General features: G+C 37.1%; 1 protein-coding gene across 7 annotated transcripts in view; it reads left to right on the plus strand.

Annotated features, from left to right (window-relative positions):
* NCOA1 (nuclear receptor coactivator 1) overlaps window positions 1–23,802 on the plus strand; it is a 241,529-nt gene that overhangs the window by 36,245 nt on the left and 181,482 nt on the right. For all 7 annotated transcript variants that reach the window (XM_040496199.1, XM_040496198.1, XM_040496201.1 and 4 more), the window contains exon 2: window positions 19,472–19,606. The gene's annotated coding sequence lies outside the window, so the exon portion shown is untranslated. The remainder of the gene's footprint in view (window positions 1–19,471; window positions 19,607–23,802) is intronic.

The raw sequence follows: 23,802 nt of genomic DNA on the forward strand, positions 1-23,802 counted from the left end.
GATCCTGAACTAAGATAGTAGCAGTAGGGATAGAGCTGAGGAAACAAATACAAGAGATGTTAAAAAAATATATGGGGCGCCTGGGTGGCGCAGTCGGTTAAGCGTCCAATTTCAGCCAGGTCACGATCTCGCGGTCCGTGGGTTCGAGCCCCGCGTCAGGCTCTGGGCTGATGGCTCGGAGCCTGGAGCCTGTTTCCGATTCTGTGTCTCCCTCTCTCTCTGCCCCTCCCCCGTTCATGCTCTGTCTCTCTCTGTCCCAAAAATAAATAAAAAACGTTGAAAAAAAATTAAAAAAAAAATATAGAATTAATAAGACCACTTGGGTGTGAGAATGAGAGAGAAGAAGGCATCTGAATTATTTATACGTTTCTTAATTAGGTTAAGTGGAGAGATAATGTTTCCTGAAACCACACTAGCAAATTCAAGAGTAAAAGCAGTTTTGGGGGCGCGGGGGGTGGGGGGGGCTGGGTAGGGTTGAGATTGAGATGCCTGTGAGACAAACAGGTGGAGAGGTGTTTTCTGTTAGACTAGTGGATATATGGATTCAGAACTCAAATGTTTGGGCTTGGGTCAATTTTGGAAGTCCTATATAGGTGATAGTGGTGTTGGGTCTCATGCTCATAGGTGAGTTTGCTCAGGAGGAATATAGATTTTGAGACAGAATGACTACTTCCATTTGAGAGCTATGTGGAAAAAGAGGAGCCAGCATGGGCAAGGAAGGGTTGGAAGAATAAGAGATATAGCAAGAATAACGTCCTGGAAACCAGAGAAGTAAGGGAGTGGTCAACAATGTCAGATTACCAAAGAGTAAATAAGGGCTGAGTGGTGATTTGCTAATTCAGTGGAGGCAGGGAACAGCTTGAGTAGAGTGGTGGGGCTAAAACCAGATTGCAGTGAGTTAGAGAATACATGGAAGGTAAGATGGTAGAGGGTGTGAAGCTAGATTCTGCAGACGTAGGTTTTGTAGAGGAGCGAGATCTGTAGAAGCTGGGCTATGGAGGGGGTGCAGGGTTGGGGGAAAGGATATTGTTCTGTTAGTCCTTTTTTCTTCTCTAGCTTCTCTTCTCTGCTAGTTTCTTACAAACCTTGTCAGGGGGTTTGTTTCATTCTCTCCTTTAACCTCGCATTTCACTCTTAAACTTTTCTCCCAACTCTACCTTTTTGTAGCACTTGTTGCCTCTTTTCTTTGGAAAGATTTATATGCTATCATACCTTTTTGTTCATTTATTTGTATGCTCTATCTCCTCAGCTACTTGATACCACAAGTCTCTCAAGGTCTTTTTGTGTTTTTAACTTGACCACAGTGTCACAATGAAGATGTTCAATTAAGAGTCATTGAAAATCAATGGCACAAATACATTTAGTTCCAAAATCCCATTTTGGAATAGTTCTAGCAAAAAAACACAACCAAGTGCATTTTACACAGTTAGAAGTTTTAGGAAAATTTGGGCAACCTTAATATACATTAATTGAAGTACTATGTTCTGATGACAGTAAGAATTAATTATCCTGCTGTGGTGAAAATACATGTACATCTCTTGTTTGACTTTATATCGCGAGAGATGTTGGCAAACTAGGATCTTGTTCAGGAGAGACAGAAAAATGATGGTGTCGAGAGGCCTGGTTGCCTCTTTCATTCTTAGTAATATTACTGCTATGTTATGGACACCTCATTAAGCCCCACTGTAAAATTAAACATTTCCCAGCAGTTGTAAATGGAAGTCTTAGGGAAGGCCTTCTAGAAAGCTCTTTAAAAGAGATGGACTCATCGGGGAGCCTCAGAAGAAGCTCTCACCCCTTCCTCCTTTGTTCTCCTTGGGATGTGGATGTGATTTCTGGAGGCACCGCGATCATTTTTTGACCATGGGATGACTCTGAGCATAGTTGTCATGGGGTAGGGCTGGCAGAGCGAAATGATAGGACAAGTGGAAGTCTATAGTGAGTTCAGAGCTGTCAGTCCATCCTCACGTACCTACCTCCAGAGGCCTTATGTGAGGAAAAATAAACCTCTCTTTTCTGTCAACCACAGGTATTTATTTGTTCATGTGCAACTGAACCTGATCCTAACTGACAAAGGGAGAGCTAGTCCACTGACTGGATTGAGGCTATTATTGAGGCCAGCGTTAGCAGTCAGAGAAGAGGTTGTGGCCCCAGCTGGTTTGGGGTTTCCAAAGTTGGCATTAAGGGAAGATTTTCTGAAAAAGATTTTAACACTGATCTAAATAATCCTTAAAAAATTTTTTTGATGTTTATTCATTTTTGAGAGACAGGGAGACAGAGCGTGAGTGGGGGAAGGGGCAGAGAGAGAGGGAGACACAGAATCCGAAGCAGGCTCCAGGCTCCAGGCTCTGAGCTGTCAGCACAGAGCCCGACGTGGGGCTCGAACTCATGGATGGCGAGATCATGACCTGAGCTGAAGTCGGACATTCAACTGACTGAGCCACCCGGGTGCCCCAATCTAAATAATTCTTAAGAGAGGTTTTATCAGCATGATTCTAAAAATACATGGCCATCTTTCTTGTACATATGAGCAAACAGAAAAATTGTAGGAGATAAGACTCAGCAGTTCAAAAGAAGGAATAATTTGAATTTTCATAGCAGATAGCTTTCTGAAAAGTAGTTATGACACTGTGCCAGATGTAAAAAATCCAAATTCTTAGACCCAGTGAAATTTAAGAGGTGATTGTCATGAACAATGAGTATTCGGAGAACAGGAAAAAGTTTTTGGAAAACAAAATCAATTTTGAACAAAGTAATAGTGAAATTGCATATCCAGAGGATCATATTAGTGAATCAGAACATTAACTGATGTTCCAGAGTTATATAAAGAAACAGATCATGACAAAAAAGATAATAGATAGGGTAGATAGACCCAAGAGATATGGTATGTATAAATTGAGTATTCTAGAAGGAAAAAGCAGATGATGTATAAGTAATCAAGAAATACTCAGTTTATGTGTTGAAAATATTGCTGAACTGATAACTTATATTTTTTAAATTTATTTTTATTTTATTGTTTTATTTGGAAATGTTTTTAAGTTTATTTATTTGAGAGAGAGAGCAATGTGTGTGTGGGAGGTGCCAAGAGGGAGGGGGAGAGAGAATCCTAAGCAGGCTCTGTGCTATCAGCGCACATCCTGATGCAGGGGCTCAGTCTGATGAACCTTGAGATCTTGATCTGAGCTAAAATCAAGAGTCAGACGCTTAACCAACTGAGCCACCCAGGTGCCCTGATGACTTAACATTTTATTTTTTTTTTTATTTCAAATTTTTTTTTAACATTTATTTATTTTTGAGACAGAGGGAGACAGAGCATGAATGGGGGAGGGTCAGAGAGAGGGAGACACAGAATCTGAAACAGGCTCCAGGCTCCGAGCTGTCAGCACAGAGCCCGACGCGGGGCTCGAACTCCCGGACCGCGAGATCATGACCTGAGCCGAAGTCGGTCGCTTAACCGACTGAGCCACCCAGGCGCCCCGACTTAACATTTTAAAAAGAACTCACCAAATGGCGGGACAAGTGATTATTGTAGTCACATTTCTAATGTTCAAGGATGAGAGAAAATTCTACACACAGGAAAACAAAATGATTTTCAAGGTAAAGATAATCAGATTGGAATCTAATCTTATACTTAATGAAAATGTTAAATCAGGGAAGTCCAGACCTTTGGATTTATGGACTAATAAAATGCAGGTAGAAAACTTGAGTAATTGACATAAATTATCAAGCTTTTTTTTTTGGCTAAATAAGGACATAAAATATAAAGCAAATAATGGAATAATTTTTGTTTTACAGTGAACAATACTGTCATTTTTATAGATTTTGCTGAGTTGAGGGCTAGTGAAAATTTCATCACCAAATAGTATTGGTTCTTGGTTTGGAATTTGGTAACTACTACAGTATCTGCAGTGTTGTGAGGGAAAAGGCTATGAACTCAGAGTTTTATACTTTACCATGCTGTCATTTACATATGAAGGAAAAATAGAGATTGCCAGACAGACATGGTTTCAGAAATAATACTGGCTTTGTATCTTTTATGAAAAAAAGTATCTGAGGAAATACTCTATAGAATACTATAATTAGTAAACTTGATTTAACAGATTTACATTAAACTTTATACCTTATCGAAGATTGATTACCTGTGAAAGAGTCATTTACCTAAGGCACAGAAATAGCAAAAACAGAAACTCAAAAGTATTTATTTTAAGCATTTATTGTGTACCTGCTGTATACTAGGCAGAGAGCTAGGCTCCCGGGATACAGTAAAAAAAAAAACAACAAAAAAAAAAACAAGGCAATGTGAATTTTGCCCTGATGGAATTTACAGTCTAGAGGGTGATGCAAGAAATAATTGGGTAGGTACAATGCGGTGCAATGGATGCTACAGTGGGTAGACTGCAGGGGGGAATGTGAGCGTAGAGCAGGAGCTGACTTTCTGAAGAAGGAACATCTGTGTTGAGACAAGAAGACAAGAGGGAGAAATTGAAAAGATTTCAGATTAGTTGATTGCAGAGAGTACAGAGTAGGAGAAAGGATCAGATGATACCAGAAAGATAATGAGGGACAGTATCACACAGAACCTTGAAAACAGTGTCAAGGTAGTTGGGTGTTACCTTGGGAGGAATGGAGAATTATTAAAAGATTTTAATCATGAAAAAGAGATGTGATCTGTTTTTTTAGCGAGATCACACAGGCTATAATGTGGAGAATATCAGATTAGAGCCCAGTAAAATTGAAGGTGGTAAGATCATTTAGAGAGTTGTCTTATTTATTTGTTTGTTCTAACAAATATTTCTAGTCAGAGGTGATATTGGGCTGGCCGTGGTAGGATCATGGGATGGTGAGTTAGTAGATGGATTTGAGAACGATTGAGGCTTTGATGGTTGGATATTAGGAAGATGTAGGGGGAAGAGGACAGACCTGATCTTAAGATTTTGCTTGTGCAGTAGGTACATGGTGATGATGCCATTCAGTAGGGGAATCTTAGAGAAGATTAGGGAAGGATGATGAGTTCAATTTGAGGTGCCAATCCAGAAGATAGATAAGTGGATTTGGAGTTGAGGAGAGGGATCTGGGCTAGAGATAGTGATTTGGAAGGGAACTCAAGTCATGATGTGAAAGATCATCAATGTAGAATGTGCAGAGAGAAGAGATTATTTAGGTGAAGGACCTTAGGAACACATACATCTAAAATGAGGATCCTTCTAACAAGACTTTCAGAAGGAATGACAAAAAACATAGGACAAAAATTCAGGAGTGAGTAGGCTAACAATTCTGAAACCATTGTATGTGTATATGAGCATTAAACAAGTAAATAGATGGTAAACTGTGGGAGCCAAGTTTCTCACTTTGCAGAGTGAGGTTATAGATAACCCTGGGAAGGGAACGGCTAGAATGAACCATGTGGTATTGGATTCGAGTTAGAGACATCAGTATGAACTCATATTTAGGTTAATAGATACAGAAATGATTATAGATATATTTATATAAATGGTCTAATATACACGCATCATCTGTCTACTGAGAGGGACTAGGAGCAATGACGCCCTGGTAGCACAAGCACTCCCAGATCTTGGTTTCTAAAACCATTCTCCAATAAAAAGAGCTAGGCTGTTTGGGAAAAGGCTGATACTAGGACTGGGGCAGGAATATACACGTTGGGTCTTGAACATTTTGTAGTGCTGAGAGTAAGAATATATTCAAAATCCCAAAATGTCGGGGCTTGGCAAAAGGATGCAGGAGTCAACTAGAAAGAGCTTCCAGTGGCCAAAATGGGAAAAATTTGAACAAAACAAGTAACGTAGTATTGGGTTGTAAGGGAGAGAATAAAATAAATATCCCTAGGTCCATGCTGATTAAAAGAAGTGACTGAATAAATAAATGCCCCTACTTATTTATTTACCCAGTACAGAAGAATTCAAAGTAATTTATGCAGACACGTCCCTTCTTCAAGAAGATACAACCTAATTCCCCATTCCTTGAGTGTGGGCTGCACTTAGTGACTAAAAGGGAATTGTTATTTGTGTTTAAGATGAAATAAGTAGGGGTGGCCCAAGGTTTTTTCATGGGATGTAACATTAAAGAAATTGGTGATCTCAGTGGAAGCAGTTCTAGGGGGAAGGTTGTTGTTTTTTTTTATGCTATTAATGTGTATGTCTCCAACCTTACAGAGTATTCTGTGTGTTCTTATTAGAAGATTTAATCGTAAACTGACAGCTACTTAGTGTCTATCAAAAGCTCACTTAAAACATCAAATATGAGAAGGTAGTATAATGAATATCTCAATTATGTATTCATCTAGTTTCTTGTATTAAGTTTTCAAAGAACAGAAGTACCAGGACCGTGTCATCTCAGTCTCTCCTGACATGAAAATGCCAATACTGAGTTCTGATTTAATGATTTGCTCTCTGTCTGTAGAATCTATCTGTAAGAAACATTATTTGAATGATGTGCATCTTCTAAAATTAATTTGAAACCTAGTGGACTAAGGTTCATTGTTCTTTATACAAGTGCATATGGTTCAGATACAAAATTTGTGTTTTGTTCTTTTTTTTAAAATTTTTTTAATGTTTATTTTTGAGCGAGAGAGACAGAGTGCAAGCAGGGTTGGAGTAGAGAGAGAGGGAGACACAGAATCCAAAGCAGGCTCCAGGCTCTGAGCGGTCAGCACAGAGCCTACTGTGGGGCTAGAACCCACAAACCCTGAGATCATGACCTGAGCTAAGTCGAACGCTTAACCAACGGAGCCACCCAGGTGCCCCTATGTTTTCTTCTTAATCAAAAATTAAAAAACTTATAACTTGGAAAACATAGAACTAAATTTGATACTCAATTTTTTAACTTGCTGATATCATGAGCTTGAAGGTGTTTGTTTCAGTTACCTACTGCCATATAACAAATCACCCCCAAACTTAGTATCTTAAAATAACATTGATTTGTAATTTTTTTTACAGTTCTGTGGATCAGGAATTTGGGCAGGGCTCAGCTAGAGGATTCTTCTGTTTTCTGTGACTTCAGCAGGGATCTGTCAGCTGGTAGCTGAGCAGAGCTGGACAGTCTAAGAAAGCTTTGTCACATGTCTGCCATGTGGCCTCTTCACAGCATGCTAGTTTCAGGGTGGCTGGACTTCTTACATGGCTTCTAGCTTCCAAGAGGGAGAAAAAGGAAGCTGCCAATTCTCTTGGTTTCTAGAACTTGAGAAGATCACTTTTACCTCATCCTGTTGGTTAAATCTTGGCCAGCCAAGTTTTAAGGAGCTAGGAAATAAGCCCTCTCCCTCCCTACCTCCCTCTCTCTCTCTCTTTTAAAAATTTATTTAATCTCTATACCCAGTGTGGGGCTCGAACTTACAACCCTGAGACCAAAAGTTTAATGCTCTTCCAACTGAGCCAACCAACTTCCCCTCCTTTTAGCCCCATCTCTTGATGGATGGAGTGACTTGTGCACAAGGAGAGAGAAGGAATCAATCAATGGCAGCCATCTTTAGAGGGTAGTATGTGCCTATACCAATTGTTTAGCAGTGTCTAATTTTGAATTTTATTTATATAGTTTTATTGTGATGAATCCTCTTTACCTTGTATTTTAACTTGTAACTACTCCAAGTCCTCTTAGAAATAGACAGGTTATAAATATTAAATAAAAAATTATTACGTTAATTTAATAGAAAAGATTTTGGGATAGTGGAGGGGGGCCATGCTGAGCCTCACAATTCTCATTGCCATTCACTATACATTTATCTTGGATTAACAGGTATCTTGGATTATTTAGAGTTCAAAATTTTCAAAACATCTTTGTTTAGGGCTATACTAAGAGAATTTTCTGCTTTATTTTAATTTCTCTGATCTGGAAGATTTACTGACGTATTTCCATATCTGTATTTTAAGCCCTGATAAACTTTGTGGAGCATAATTCAGCAAAGACTATCATAATTTAAAATCAAGATGGGGCACCTGGGTGGCTCAGTCAGTTAAGCGTCCGACTTCGGCTCAGGTCATGATCTCACAGTTTGTGAGTTCGAGCCCCGCGTCGGGCTCTGTGCTGACAGCTCAGAGCCTGGAGCCTGCTTCGGATTCTGTGTCTCTCTCTCTCTCTCTGCTCCTCCCCTGTTCACACGCTGTCTCTCTCTCTCAAAAATAAATAAAGATTAAAAAAAATTAAAATAATAAAATAAAATCAAGATACTCTTTTAATTTAGTAATTCTACTTCATAAGTACACAGATATTATTTACAGCATTGTCAATACTGAAACAACACAAGAATTCATCAGTGAGAGAATATTAAGTAAATTATGATGTATTCATATAATGTTATGAAATTGTTTAAAAGCATGAGGGAATTCTATAAGGAATGATGTGAAATAAACTCTGAGGTACATTAAATTAAAAAATCATGATGAGAAGCTGTGTAAGTATGTCACCACTTTCATTAAAAAAATATAAATGCTGGGGCGCCTGGGTGGCGCAGTCGGTTAAGCGTCCGACTTCAGCCAGGTCACGATCTCGCGGTCCGTGAGTTCGAGCCCCGCGTCAGGCTCTGGGCTGATGGCTCAGAGCCTAGAGCCTGTTTCCAATTCTGTGTCTCCCTCTCTCTCTGCCCCTCCGCCATTCATGCTCTGTCTCTCTCTGTCCCAAAAATAAATAAACGTTGAAAAAAAATATAAATGCTTTTATATGTATAGAATACCTATGAATACATAATAAACAAGGAAAGGGAGCAGGATGATTGGGGGAAATTTTCTGTTTACCAAAACTCTTTAAGACTGTTTACTTTTTGTATCAGGTACGTATATTAACTACTCTAAATATTAACTTAATGGCGTGCCTGGGTGGCTTAGATAGTTAAGTGTACAACTCTTAATTTCAGCTCAGGTCATGATCTCATGGTTCGTGAGTTTGAGCCCCGTGTCTGGCTCTGTGCTGCCAGTGGGGAGCCTGCTTGGGATTTCTCTGTCTTCCTCTCTGTCTGCCTCCCCCCCATTCTCTTTCTCTCTCTCAATAAATACATAAACATTAAAAAAATTAACTTGAAAAGTGCTCTGATAGGAGTATATGGGTGGCTCAGTTGGTTAAGCATCTTTTTTTTTTTTTTTTAACGTTTATTCATTTTCGAGACAGAGAGAGACAGAGCATGAATGGGGGAGGGTCAGAGAGAGAGGGAGACACAGAATCTGAAGCAGGCTCCAGGCTCTGAGCTGTCAGCCCAGAGCCCGACTCGGGGCTCGAACTCACGGACCATGAGATTATGACCTGAGCCAAAGTCGGACACTTAACCGGCTGAGCCACCCAGGCACCCCAAGCGTCTGACTTTTGATTTCGGCACAGGTCATGCCCTCACAGTTCATGAGATCCAGCCCCGCGTCCGACTCTGTGCTGTCAGCACAGAGCTTGGGATTCTCTCTCTCCCTCTTTCTCTGCCCCTCTCCTGCAGTCTTTTTCTCTCTCTCTCTCAAAATAAATAAATAAATAAATAAATAAATAAATAGATAAATAAATAAATATTAAAAAAAAATTTTTTTTTCAACGTTTATTTATTTTTGGGACAGAGAGAGACAGAGCATGAATGGGGGAGGGGCAGAGAGAGAGGGAGACACAGAATCAGAAACAGGCTCCAGGCTCTGAGCCATCAGCCCAGAGCCCGACGCGGGGCTTGAACTCCCGGACCGTGAGATCGTGACCTGGCTGAAGTCGGACGCTTAACCGACTGCGCCACCCAGGCGCCCCAATAAATAAATATTTAAAAAAATGTCCTGATAACTTTGTTTCATTTGTTGGTTATCTTTTTTGTATAAGCTGGAATGTTGGATGCTCTATTCAGACAGGAGTAGTCTAGCTTCAGGGAGCCTAAAGGCCAGTAGGAAAGATTAAACACATGTACCAAGTAATGAGACTGCTTGCTAGAGTTGTCATTTTAGCATTGTTCAAATTTTTTTTTTTTTGGAATGCCATTATGTTTATTGGAATGCTGATCTCTTATTGTATTGAAACGTTCTTTATGTTCCCAAAACACGTTCCTTATGAGGTCTGTGTTTTGCAGATAATTTCGGCAGATATTTTCTCCAAGTTTGTGACATGTCTTTACATTTTCATAACGCTGTCTTTTGAAGAGTAGAATTTAAAAATGTTGTTTTACTGTGATATATCAATTTTTCTTTTAGGATTTGTGCTTTTTGTGTCAGACCTAAAAACTCTTTGTCTAACTCAGTTTGGCAGACTACACCTAACTGAACCCACTGCTTGTTTTTGTAAATCAAGTTTTGTTGCAACATGGCCATGCCCATTTGTTTACACATTGCCTATGGTTGCAATATGACAGAGTTGAGTATTTACAGTAGAGACTGTGTAGCCCATAAAACTTAAGACATTCACTGTATAGCCTTTTGCAGAAAAAGTTTGACAACCCCTAGGCTAACCTAGGATCCCCTAATTTTCTCCTAAATTTTGCTCTAGGTGTTTTATAGTTTTGCATTTTTAAATATTTAGGTCTATTAATTTTTGTATAAGATATGAGGTATAAATTGAGGCTCTCCTCCACCCACCAAAGGGATTGTCAGTTGCTTCAGTAGCATTTGTTACAAAGCCAATTCCACTGAATTACCCTGGTACTTTTGTTGACACTCAGTTGACTGTGAATTTGTAGATCTGTTTCTGGATTGTCTCTTCCTTTCCCTTGGATTGTATGTTTATCTTTATGCCAGAATTACAAGGTCTTGATAACTATAACTTTATACAAAGTCTTGAAGTCAGGTACTGTAAGTTTTCCAACTTCGTTTTGTTTTTTTTTTTCAGAATTGTCTTGAGTATTTTAGGTTCTTGTCATTTCCATATAAATTTTAGAATCAGCTTGTCAGTTTTTACAAAAAAAAAAAAATCTCCTGGGATTTTAATTGGGACTTAGGTTAAATCTATAAATGCATGAGAATTGCTGTTTTAACAATATTGATGGATCTGGTCTTTGAGAAGAGTATATCTCCATTTATTAAGATCCTTGATTTTTCACTCAGAGTTTTATAGTTTTGAGCATACAAATCTTCCATTTATTTTGTTATATTTATCCTAAATGTTTTTTGATATTAATGTAATTGCTACTGTTTTGTTCATTTATTTCTAATTATTCATTGCTACCATATAGAAGTACAATTGAATTTTGTGTGTTGACTTTGTATTCTGTAATTTTGCTAAATTGTCTTATCAGTTTCAGTAGTAGGTTCTTTGGGATTTTCTATATAGACAATGCTATCATTTGTAAAAAAAAAAAAAAAAAAGGCATTTTTGTTTCTTTTTTTTTTTTTTCATCTATAGGCTTTTATTTGTTCATTTTTCTTGCATTATTGTACTGGCAGCCCAGTACAGTGAATAGGAGTGGTGAGCAGATGTTCTTGTCTTATTCCTGATCTTAGAGGGAAAGCATTTAGTATTTCATGATTATGTATATTAACTGTAGATTTGTTGTAGACTCATGTCCTAGGCTGAGGACCTTCCCTTCTGTTTCTAGTTTTCTGAGTTTTGAATCATGAATGACTGGGCTTTTTCTAATTTTTTTTTTACATCTATTAAGATGATCATTTATATTTTAGTCCATTGTTAGGGTGCATTTCATTGGTGGATTTTTTTTCATATGTGGAACTAATATTAATATTAATAGTGCATTGCTGGGATAAATTGTTTGGTCATTATATATATTCCTTTTTCTTTATTGCTGGATTCATTTTTTTAATATTTGTTTAAGATGTTTTGTGTCTATATTCATGAAAGGATGTTAGTCTGTAGTTAATTCTTGAAGTTTTTTCTTTTGTCTGATTTTTGTATCAGAGTAATGCTGAAATTTATGAGTAGTGCTTATAAGATGAATTGAGAACGGTTTTCTTCTTATGTATATTTGGAAGAGTTTATGTAATATGGTATAACTTCTTTTGTAGATGTTTGGTAGAATTCACCAAGGAAGCCACTTGTCATGGAACTTTCTTCATGGGAAGGTTTTAAATTATGAATTAAATGTCCTTAATATATTAAGAGCTATCCTTATTATCTGGTTTCTTCTTTTCGTGAACTTGGTAGTTTATCTTCAGATTTTTAAGAAATTGGTACATTTTATGGAAGTTGTAAAATGTATTGCCCTAAGTTGTTCATAGTATTCTTTTGTTATCCTTTTAATAGCTATAACATCTCTAGTGGTGCTCTTTTTTCATTCCTGATATAAATGATTTGTGGCTTCTCTTTTTTGCTTGATCACGTTAGCCAGAAGTTTATTCAATTTTATTGAATGTTTCAAAGAACTAGATTTCAGTTTCATAGATTTTCTCTAGTTTTTTTTCAATTTTATTTCTTCCTTCTAATGGCTTTGTGTTTAGTTTATTCTTCTTTTTCTACTTCTCTAAGATGAAGGCTTATTATTATTGGTTCAAGACTTTGCTTGTTTTCTAATATAAGCATTTAATGCTCTTCTGTTTCTAAAAACTATGTAGGTGGTATCCCACAAATTTTGATATGTTCTGTTTTAAATTTCATTCAATTAAAAATATTTTAAAAATTTCTTACTCTTTGACCCTTGGGAAATTTAGGAGTGTGTTGTTCAATTCCTAACCCTCAGTAATTCTTTATTTTTCACTTAATTATTCTGATTTAATTCTGTTTTGGTCAGAGAAAATACATCATTTGACTTTAATTCTTTTAAATATGTTGAGGTTCATTTTATGGCCCAGGATATGGTCTTTCTTGGTGAATGTTCCATGTGCCCTTGAAAAGAATACATATCTGCTCTCATTGTGTAGAATACTCTGTAAGTGTTCAGTTAGGTCAAGTCAATTGATAGTGTTTTCAAATCTTCTATGTCTTAGTGATGTTCTATCTTCTACTGATTAGAATATTGATTATTATATCCTTTGAGTTAGTCTTTTTTCATAATTCCATTTTATGTAAACTCTTGGCTTATTCTCTATATATAGATATACATGTATATACACACGTATACACTTATGTACACATGTATAAATACATATATGTATGTATACACATATGTTAGTATGTATATCTATGTATATCTACACATATATTTTAGCAGTTGCTGTAAGTCATGGCTTTTCAACCTTGGCACTACTGGTATTTTCAGTTGGATAGTTGTTGGGGACTGGAGGGGATGTTCTGTGTGCATTGCAGGAATTTTGGCAGCGTCTCTGGCCTCTCTCTACTAGATGACAGTAGCACCCACTCCCCACCCCCAGTTATGATAACCAAAAATGTTTCCAGAGTTTGCTACATGTCCCTGAGGGAGTAAAATACCCCCCTGCTTGAGAATCACTACTCTAGGGTTTAAAAGATACAACTTTAACTTTTGATAATCTTTGTGTAAATAACATTATACTATTTCATGTGTCACATGATCACCTTATGCCCGTATACTTTATTTTCTGTCTTTCCTCTTTATGTATGTTGTCATAAACTTTGCTTCTATATATGTTGTTAACCCCACAATACATTATTTGTGTTCTTCATTCTAAATGTTCTTCATTCATTCTAAAATGAATAAAAATAAGAAAAAAACCAGTATTTTATATTTACCTTCTTTTTATAGTGCTCATCATTTCTTTTTGTAGATCTACATTTTTACCTGGTAACTTTTACCCCTGCCTAACGAACTTCCTTTAACATTTTTGATGTTTGCAGGCAGTGCATCCTGTCAGGTTTTATTTGTCAAAACATTCTTTCTTTCTTCATTTTTGAAAAATTTTTTTCTGGTGATAGAATTTTATGTTCAGCTTTTTAATCTTTCTATGCTATTGTCTTTTGCTTGTGTAATTTCCTGAAGAGAAGGAAATTTTAATCTTTGTATGTAGTAATTTTTTTTCTCTGTCTGCCTTTGAGATTTTTTTATCTTTCTGCATTTTAGCTATGATCTATCCGTACATATTTGTGTGTGTGTGTGTGCACGCGCGCACACACACGCATTTAGGTATATTTTATGATTCGGATTCTGTAGGATTTTTTTGCTGTTTTGTTGTCTTGGATTCATTTGGAAAAATTCTTGGCCATTATCTCTTCATCTCATTTTTTTTTTCCTTCTCTTCAGGCTTCAGTTGAATATTAGATATTTTGTTATAATTCTACAGCTCTTTGGATGCCCCGAGCTGTATTTTCCCATCACTCTTTTTACCTGTTTTCATTTTGGAGTCTTTCTACCGACTTGTCTTTTAGTTCACCAATTCTTTCCTCATCTGTGTCCAGACTGCTTTTGAGCCTGTCTCAGGAATTTTTTTTCTCTAATAGAATTTTTCTGTTGTTTCTATCTTTTATATTTTGCCTTTTTTTTACAGTTTCCATCTCACTGCTGAAAATGTCCATCTGTTTGTGCATGTTTCCCATCTTTCCTACTAGACCATTTAACATATTTATAGTTATTTTTAAATGGCTGATACTTTCAATAGCAAAATCATTTCTGATTGTGTTGATTGCTTTATCTCTTGACAAAGGGTTGTTATTATTTTTTTGCTCTTGTGTATGCTTCATAATTTTTGATTTAATGTTCATCATTGTGTACAGAAGAATAGGAGAGATTGAAACGCTCCTCTTCTTTTGTTAGGCTGTTTGTGCTGGAGGTTGAGTCAATCTAATCATGAACCGAGTGAGGTTTGGATTCTTTTGCCCTCATTACCTTCATTGTACCACAGGCTTCAAATTTCTCCAGCAGTTGGCTGCTGTTCCCTTGTGTCTAGAGTGTGGCATGTGGTATTACAGGATTTTTTCTGTGTTCCTGTACCACCCTCATCTTTCAACAGTCTTTGCATATCTGTGTACCAGAGAGATTTCTCTTTATGTTATTGTCCCTCTGCCCAGTGATTATTGTTGCTTGTTACCCATGCCTGTGTCTGTGGGGCAGGGCAGGCTTCTCTTGTCCTAGCCCAGACCCAATCCTGGTCAGGCCCTATGTTCCTGGGTGTTGGTGGTGAGGCTTTCTTAGCTTTTCTGCTCTTTCTCCCTTGTGGTAGTCAGATTCTGCCATATATTTGTATTTGGTCATGTGGTAGTTGATCTCTTTTGGTATTGGTGCAGGATCCTTTTCCCACAACTCTTTCCTGCTCCCTGCCCAAAAGTGGCAGAATTTTTTTTTTTTTTTTTTTTTTTTGCCTCTACCTTTTCCTAGCATCAGTATATCTTTGCCTGTGTCTTGGGGCTTGAGACTGTTTCCTCCTCCTCCTCCAGAGGCAGAGGCATTTTGCTTGTATTCTCCTCTGAAGCAGTAGATTTTTGCCTGGATCCTAGGTTGAGAGGGTTTTCTGTCCTTCCCCTAGTGGCTCTAGGCTTTTGCTCTGTGTTTGATGAAAGGTTGAGGAGTCAGGCAGGGTTTCATGCCCATTCTTGTAACCTCCTGCACGCTTGCCTGTTGATGCAGGGCTCTCTCTGGTTTACCTTTAATTTTTCTTGTGAGCACCTGGCCGAGGCATGCAGAAGAACTTACAGTTGAGTGTAAACTCTGCGTGTGTCTGGGGTCTCCAGCCATTCCAAACTGCCACATCAGTTTACACTTAGTCTTTAAGAATTTGTTAAAATCTTAGCTGATTTCTTTTTCTTATACACGTGTACGGTGACCACTTCTTTTTCTGTGACCTACTGAAGGTAAAACAAGTTATGTGTGTGGTCTCTCCTTGGAGGAACTTGTCCTTCTTTGGAATTAAATTTACTTGGTTGCCCTGTGACCTTGACTCTTTGTTAGGCTTAAGAGAAGTTTTCATTTGATAGATCTGGCTTTTACTCATGAGGGTGGGATTGACATTCTTTTGTGGCTCTCTGTATTCTGAGTGGAAGTGGAACCCTTAGAGTTCTTGACAAGGTGTGCTATTTCAAACAGCTCTTTATTCTGATCCCTCTTTCATGCTTTCTCTTGCCTTCATCTGCCTCTTGAGTATTTCTTCGTTTAGGGTTGAGCTTAAGGGGCTCTTTCTCCTGTGAAACCTTTTCTTTTCTGATTCCACTAAGTTAGAATGAAACATTTCTTGACTTGTACAACTGTCTTGACTCTTGTGCAGCTGTATTTCATTTTTGTCAGCCCATTGAAGCTCTCAGTGAGATTGGGCAGCTTTTATTATCTGAGGCCCCTCACTCTCATATGACTATAACAGTTGATAGATTTTTAGATAGGCTTACAGTAAACTTGAGAGAAAAGATAAAGTGATGTACAAGAGAACTTATATTTATCAATAAAATTACAAATTTGTGAAATCACACTACATAGGTTTCTGTACTGTTTGGTCTGTACAGTTGCTGCTCTTGAACTCTAAATTCCTTTTAAAAACAACACTTAAATTTGCAGAGTCTAATTTCTTACAATCGCGGGCCTAGTTACCCAAACTAGTATATATTCATGTAATGAAATGTCACGGAGCTTTAAAAACAATGCTGAAACAGACCCTAACATGGAACACCTGTAGGATGTGCTGAGTGAAAAAAAAGTAAGGTGTAAAACTGGGAATTTTGTTTAAGAAGATAGGAAGAATAAGACTGTTCTTCAGTGTATTTACATAAAGAATTGCTAGAAGGACATAGAAAAAACTAGCAAAAGTGGTGACCAGTAGCAATCAAGGGCAGTGTGAGCTGCATGTGGGTGACATAGGAATGAGACTGTTAAAATATGTGTTCCTTTTACATCATTTTTCAGTTTTGATAAAATATTTTGATGTCAGTGTATGCAAAAGATGTAAACTAAAAATAATAAACAGACCTGTGGATCTTAAAAGATAATAGGAAAATCTGAAAAATACTTCAGAGATGATAAAATGTTGGCCTATGAAATAAAAATTGTGTATGAGATACCTTTATTTTATGCAAATCAGATTTTATAAATGAAAAGACCACATACAGAACATGGAAAATTGCAAAGAGCAAGGTTTTATGAATTTATGAATCTGGCTCCAGGTGAATAAATATTTAAGAAGGGTGTCTTTCTAGCACGGTTAGAGAGGTTTCAGTTCTTGACTCAGTAGTGGAATGGATGATGCCTTAAAACAGAAAGGAGCAATGTGTATAGGCAACAACCATAACAGAAAGACACAGTACTCAGAGTAGACTGGGCAACCATTTCTTACTCATGAAATCACTTGGCATGTCCTGGGAAACTGGTAAAATGTATCTTAACTGTTGTTGGGACGAATTGGAGATGAGAATACCAAAGAATATTCTTACCACAAATTAAAACATATAAGGAAACAACAATTACATTACTGCAACAGATTATAGCCCAGAAGTCAGCCTTATTTTAGAAAAACAAATGAAATATGTGGGGAAAAAAACCCCTTATAAACCAAAGGATGGTGAGAATTACTGAATGTTGTCAGGAAAACTGGTTGGCAATTCAGAAAACAGTTTAGAGTCAAATCTCATTTCATACATCTTTTGGAATGAAGTATTGAAACAAGTAGCCTATAGACAAGGTAAAAATCAGAGTATTTATCTGCTATCATTGAAGGAGGAGAAATTTCTAAGCAGAGAAATAATAAACGGAGAAGGCAGTGGTGGACAAATCTGGCCACCTAAAAATAAAAACTTTTATATTAAAAACTAGCAATTGAAAAAACGTTCAAAGTAAATGAAAGAAATAGTGTTTTCATAATAATAACAACCTACACAAACAGTTAAGGAAAACATGAAGAAACCGCTTTCCCATCCCACCTCCCATAGGACCGGAAGAGGAAGCGTACCAAAAGTTTGGAAGGAAAGGCAGTGTGAATAATGGGGGAAGGACCTGATTAACGATATGTAAAAGGCTCACTGGATAGCATTCATTGTTTAAAATTGGAGACTTTAGGGACATCTGGGTGGCTCAGTCAGTTAAGCCTCTGACTTTCTGCTCAGGTCATGATCTTGCAGTCTGAGTTCAAGCCCGTGTCGGGTTCTGTGCTGACAGCTCCAAGCCTGGAGCCTCCTTCGGATTCTGTGTCTCCCTCTCTCTCTGCACCTCTCCCACTCATTCTCTCTGTCTCTCTCTCTCTCTCTGTCTCTCTCTCTCTCTCAAAAATAAATAAACATTAAAGAAAATTAAAGTATATATAAAATTGAAGACTTTAATGTTAATAGCAGGATCAGTCCACATGGTTGTGGGTTTTCTCTCTAGCAGGTGATTAAATCGAACCAGCATTAGGAATTTGAGGGTGGTGAAGTGGAAGGAAGAAAGTAACATACTCAGCAGATGGATAGCTTGGGTGACAGTCAAGATTTTGAGACTGGTAATAACACAGTAACTACCTGGAGAAATGAGAGCAGTAGAGCACATCTAAGGGATCAAGTCTGGACCTAGGTTACGAATGATAGATTGGGATATTGAATGACAGAGAAGAGAGTAGGAAGCCAGATGGCTTGAGCTTGAAGGCAGGAATGGGATTGCTTGTGAGTTTGGGTCTGGAAATATCACTGTGGGGAAGGTTGATCCCTACTGTGTTAGCCTTCACTGTAGAGGGCTCTTCTCAAGAGCCAGATTTAGCCCAGAGGTTGAAAGCAGTGTTCACTGATAGGTTGAGGATGTAGAGGTGATTTGTTTCACTATGTAAAAGAGTTTTCCATAGGTTCCCTGGGGAAAAGGTTAAAAGGAAGGGCAGTGGTGGGGGAACACATGGGGTGGGTGAGAAAGCACAGAGAAGACTGGGGTGTGAAAATAGGGGAGAGGGTAATTGGCCAGAATGGTTTGTGTTTTGAATAAAGCCCAGGGATTATGGGTGGAAGCCATAGGTAGAATTAACTGGCACAGTTCCTGAATTGACCTGTGATATAGTGATCATCTCTGGACCTAATCCACTGTGTCTTTGTGATCTAAAGGGAATATTAAATTCAGTGAAAAACTTAACCCTGAGTGGTAAAGCCTAAACCAGTTAAGCTTTAAGTAATGAAAGCCAGCAGGTTTCACATTTCTTATGCATCCTCTGATAATCTGCAAAGCCCCCCACCGTTAGGAATTAGCTTTGAGATAAAAATGGGAAGATATAATACTATCATTAGTTTAGAAAAAATCAAGTTTGTCATGTCCCAGTGACAGTGATCCCGTAAGGAGCCATTGCATTGAGGTATCTTCTGCGAGGAATCCCATTCCCTCCTACTGTTCCACTTTACCTAAAACTGGGTGCTGAAGCCACTGCTGCTGGGGTAACGTCAGCAATTCTGATGAGAGTAAGCTAATAGTTGAGGGTCGCGGTCTCCTCGGAATACTGATGCAAAGCCCAGTTTGCTACATATCTTCATTGGGGATCTGAACCTTTTTAAAGCTAGTAACTAAGGATCTCTTATTAATTAATTAATTAATTAATTATTGAGCTTTTCATCTTTAATTTCAATTTTTAAAATCTGTAGTAGGGACAAGGATGAGAATTGGCATTTCTTGAATAAAGCATCTGTGTAAGAATTTTCGTGTGCTTACAGGGAAACAATGATAATGTAATAGAATCTAAATCTGTAATGTTTTCAGTAGACTAAGTGTATCTTCTTTCTTCTACTGTAGATCTGTCCTTATTAGTGGAAATGTAACTGGAACCGACTCTGATGATAAAATCAAGGACCATCAGCAAGATCATGCAGTAGAAAATTTTGGTTCCAAATGAAGACCCCAACATTTAGAATTTCTACTTTTTCTAAGGTATTTGAGGCACAATTTTACTTTAATCTGACTCCTTGGAAGTCATTTTGTAATACTGGTTTCTATATACAGATTTCATAAGTTTAAAAGTTTTTGTGTTAGAATGCTTAGCTTTTATGGAAGAATTCATCCTTCCCTACCCTCTTGCGCCCAAAACAGAAAAGATGCAGATTTAAAAGGGAGATAATCTTTATAATTAGTAAAGCATGTCAATTATAAGGAATATACTGGGTGCAGATTGAGACTGAGTAAACTAGGTTAGATAATAGTTTTAATTTTATTATTTATTAAATTATTAATTATTATTTATTAAAAATGTCAATTTAGTAATTATTTTATGTATGACCCTCTGGGATAGGCAGATGAATTAAGCATTCTGACAGAGTCTGCTCACATGATACATGAGACCTTAGTGATTGTCCTTTGGTTTGATTTGGAAACCTTTTTGTTCTTGGTCTCCTAAACTTATTATTAAGGGTTTTCTATTCACCAAGAGGTATCACTTTTACATGGACTGTCTCTGTAGGACCTTTGGGATCTGATAGGTCAGTTTCACTTGGACCAGAAAAGGGAGATATGTAATTAAAGAATCAAGTGACACTTCCAAGGCATGGGGTGGATCCCACTTTAAAGACGACAAATGCCAGTTCAAAACAATGAATGGAAATGTAGTGTCAACAAAAAACATAGTGCTATCTATTTTTCTAAAATACATTTAAATTCTAAACTGAATACAGTTAGGTATTTAAAAACAAAAAAAAAAGTTTTTTTCTAATTATGTGTTTCCAAATAGGCAAGAAGTATGGAAAATTATTATTTTAGGGGGCAGGTCAAAGTTGGTGGTTCTCTGTATATATTATAGAGGTTTGCAAATTAATCTTGCTCGAATACAGAGAAAAAGATCTGAGAAAAATGTATCACTTATTACTAGGATTATTAATTTAATTTTGTTCTGTTTTGGAAGAAGAATATGTAGAGCAATAAGTTCTAAAATAATAAGAATCCATGACATTGGAAAATCCTGACTGTGTCAGTTAAAATAAATGACTATCTTCTAAAGGGGCTGGTGTAACTGAACAATGTTTGTCAAAGAAAAGTTACCTTGAATCAAATAGATGAAAAAGAGATTGCTTTGATGAGAAGTTTTAGAACTGTTCTGGCAGCTAGTAGATATCTTGTACTTCTCTAAATTTTTTTGTGTGTCATTTTGAATCAAATAATAATGATGATTAAATATATAATTTGTCTTGCTTCCAGAACATTTCTCTTATTTTTTAACAACATTAGTCGAATGTCCAAGCTTTGCAAAGAATGATTCTAGATAATGGGGAAGAATATAAATTATTTATAACTTGCTTATAAATGAAGTTGAAGGCATTTTTCACTACAAAGGTTTACTGTTGGGGCTAGAGAAGCTAAATACACTCATTTGAAAACCATTTAAAAACAGTCAGAAGATGAGCACATAAAATCAAATTCTAGAAGTCCTTTCTGAGCAGTATAGTACCATGCTCAGATCTCAGCAGCAGTTAAGATTAGGGAATAGGAAGTTCTGATCAATTGGATTTGCTAATGAATTGGTTGTGGTTGCTAACTGTGGTTCTACTTGTGAAAGTGCAACATAGCCAAATTTATTTGCCTAATTCCTTAAATTAGGATATCTCTAATTCATCAATTTCTTATATCTCCCACTCATTTATTTCCAAGCTTTCGCACAATATCCTTTATTAATATTTTTTATTTTCCCCTTTGAAAATGAAGAAAAGTGAAAATTTCACAAACAAAAATTTCACAGAAGTTTTATATAATACGTTTCGACAATATTTTTTTGTAAATTTTTTGAGAGGGGGGGTGCTTTTGAGTTTGGATCGAAGCAAAATAAAATCAGTACCTGAATTATGGCCCTAGAACATTTATAAGGTTAAGTCTTAGATTACAGTTTACATCTAAGTTAAAATGGTACCTTTAAAAAATGTTTGGACTCAAACATTTGAAAACAGTTGTCAACAAGGTATATTGAGGGAATAGGTGTTCCCTTGCTACATTTCTCTCTGTGGGATGGTGGAAAGAGCACAGGCTTTGGCTCTTCTCCTTCCATGCCACCCTGGGGGAATTGAATTAATATTTCTGCCTTAGAAATACTACTTTTTAGACTTGTGATGAAAAGTGAGATGTGTATAAATTTTATAAAATAATGCTTCTCAGTGTGAGATTAATGTTGTTGCTAAAGACGGAGAAGACCACACCAGTAAGTATTATTCACAGTTACCCTTCTCATAGCAAAAAACAGGTCAACTCCCACTACTAGTGAGAAGCTTGTAAAACCAGTTTCAAAGTTAATGGCAAATATTATGCTTGGAGAGAAAGTAAAATGAGCTTTTGGCAAAAATCCCTTATCAAAGGCATACCATCTGGAAAAGCAATTACTGTCATGTGTGCATGTAGCAGAATTTTTTGTTTTTCAGTTGGATGAAAGCACTGATGTTCAGAGAACATACCAGCACTTCATAGAGATGTGTTCCTGTTTTGTCACTGAGAAATCCATACTGGGGCAGAGGATTTTTGTTGTTATTTTGTTTTGTTGTTGGTGGTGATGGTGGTTGGTGGTCTTTGTTTTAGTTTTAAAGCCAGTGTTGCCTGGAAAAGTTGCATTGGTTCCTGTGATCGAAGCCCAGCAACGTTGGCTGCAGGGAAAGGGTGCACTTAAACTGCGAAGAAAAGAAATTGCACCAGGATATCAGTTCATACCTGCTTTTTTCAAGGAGAATTGGCATTCAGTAATGTAATTTCTGATTGTGATTTAGTATCAAAGAAAGTAGTAAAAATTGCGGATGTAAGTGATTTTGACCACCAAAGCCATGACTTTTCAGTGTTTTATGAAGAAATGGCCAATAAGTATAGGATACTGCTTTTCCACAGTGATGAATGCTGGTGCTGTAGTGTGACAGGGCTTTAAATGTTTAATTTTTTTAGTAAAGTAAGGTAGCTATCTCTTTACTACTGATAATGCCATTTCTATGATTTTAAGGGGGCATAGCATAGCAAATACGTTAAGTACGTCAAATAGTCACAGCATCGTGAATTTTAATGTTAAGGATGAGGTATGAGGATTTCCAAAAGTCTGAATTATGGTACAGAATAATTCAACTTCTAAGAGTTTGACCATTTCCCCATACTTGATGATTTTATCAATTCATCAAAGAAAAAAAAAACAGTGAAATTTCATTGTGCATTTTAAAAAAGCATACCCAAATTTTGGAATAGAACATGAAAAAATATGCCAGAGCCAGAATGCCAGCATAGAATAGGTTCAGAAGCTTTTGTTTTGTTTTTTTTTTTTTGTTTTTTTTTTTTTGTTGTTGTTGCATTTAATGGAATGCTGAAAGTAGACTTCAGTGAGACATAGTGCTATAATTGATAATTTCTGGGTCTGTGTTCAATCATAATATTCAGAGTGTATAACACAGCTGATTTATAATGAAGAATTAGGGATTTTCAATTTAGTAGAAATATAGAATAAGAAGGAAATGAGTTGAATATGGAAAGCGGCTTATGGTTAAAGATGATTGCAGACCTGGGCACTTGAAATCTCTGCAAAGAAGTTATCAAACATGAACAGGGTGTGGCAGAACAACGAAGGTGCTTAATTGGATGGGCTCTGGCTGGCCAAAGAGGAGACATTTTGAGTATCGTTAAGTATAACTGCAGTATACTCAGTCACATCAACTTTAAGTCCATGAGTGCATAATGATAGTTAAAAAAAAAGAAACAAACCCCCAAAACTCATGAGTTTTCTTTGGAGTATGCTAAGGATCCCACTGTACCTGAAAGTAACCATGTAGTTGAGGAGAGGAAGTTTCTTTTCTGGGGATTATTCCGGTTAATAAATGAAGAATGAGTGATCAGTAGAACATCACCATTTTGTCATGAATCCCAGGACCTAAGTAAAGATTATTGGTGGCTGCTAACATGACAGAGAGACAGCCAGACATTAGGTTTCTCTCAGTGAAAGTTCACAACACTACCTATTAAGTATTCTTGCTAAAAAATTGAACTTGAGGGGCTCCTGGGTGGCTCAGTCAGTTAAGCGTCTGACTTCGGCTCAGGTCATGATCTCGCAGTTCACAAGTTTGAGCCCAATGTCAGCCCCTTGCTGACAGCTCGGAGCCTGGAGCCTGCTTCAGATTCTGTGTGTC

The sequence above is a fragment of the Herpailurus yagouaroundi genome, unplaced genomic scaffold, assembly GCF_014898765.1.
Source record: "Herpailurus yagouaroundi ecotype Mexico unplaced genomic scaffold, PumYag 188, whole genome shotgun sequence".
NCBI lineage: Eukaryota > Metazoa > Chordata > Mammalia > Carnivora > Felidae > Herpailurus > Herpailurus yagouaroundi.